Source organism: Buceros rhinoceros, unplaced genomic scaffold (genome assembly GCF_000710305.1).
Source record: "Buceros rhinoceros silvestris isolate BGI_N320 unplaced genomic scaffold, ASM71030v1 scaffold8884, whole genome shotgun sequence".
In the NCBI taxonomy this organism is placed as follows: Eukaryota; Metazoa; Chordata; class Aves; order Bucerotiformes; family Bucerotidae; genus Buceros; species Buceros rhinoceros.
In genome coordinates, this window is record NW_010410024.1 from 43,511 (window position 1) to 43,869 (window position 359).

Here is a 359-nt window from a genome sequence, read left to right on the forward strand (position 1 = left end):
AAAGAAAATATTTTCCATACCAGACGGACACTTGATGGGATTAAAGCAAGCTTCCCTTTTAATAGGCTTGCTGGAGCACCGCTGGAGTCAGGCACTCGTGTCCAGCTCTCTGTGATGCCCATCAGCGCGAATGACCCCCATGGCCTGCGCTCAGGCTGGTCCCTCCCGGGCAAACCGGAGGTCAGGCAGGAAGCATCGGAATTCGGAGTGACACTGAGCTAGAGCTGGGCCAGTCCCCGGTCAGCACTTGCGGCAGCTCGGTCCACTCCAGCACGCACTGGGATGCCAGGATCAGTGGCAGTTGGAGTGATGCACAGGGCACCCCACCCTCAGGGGACCCTGCCAAGGGATAGGGCAGC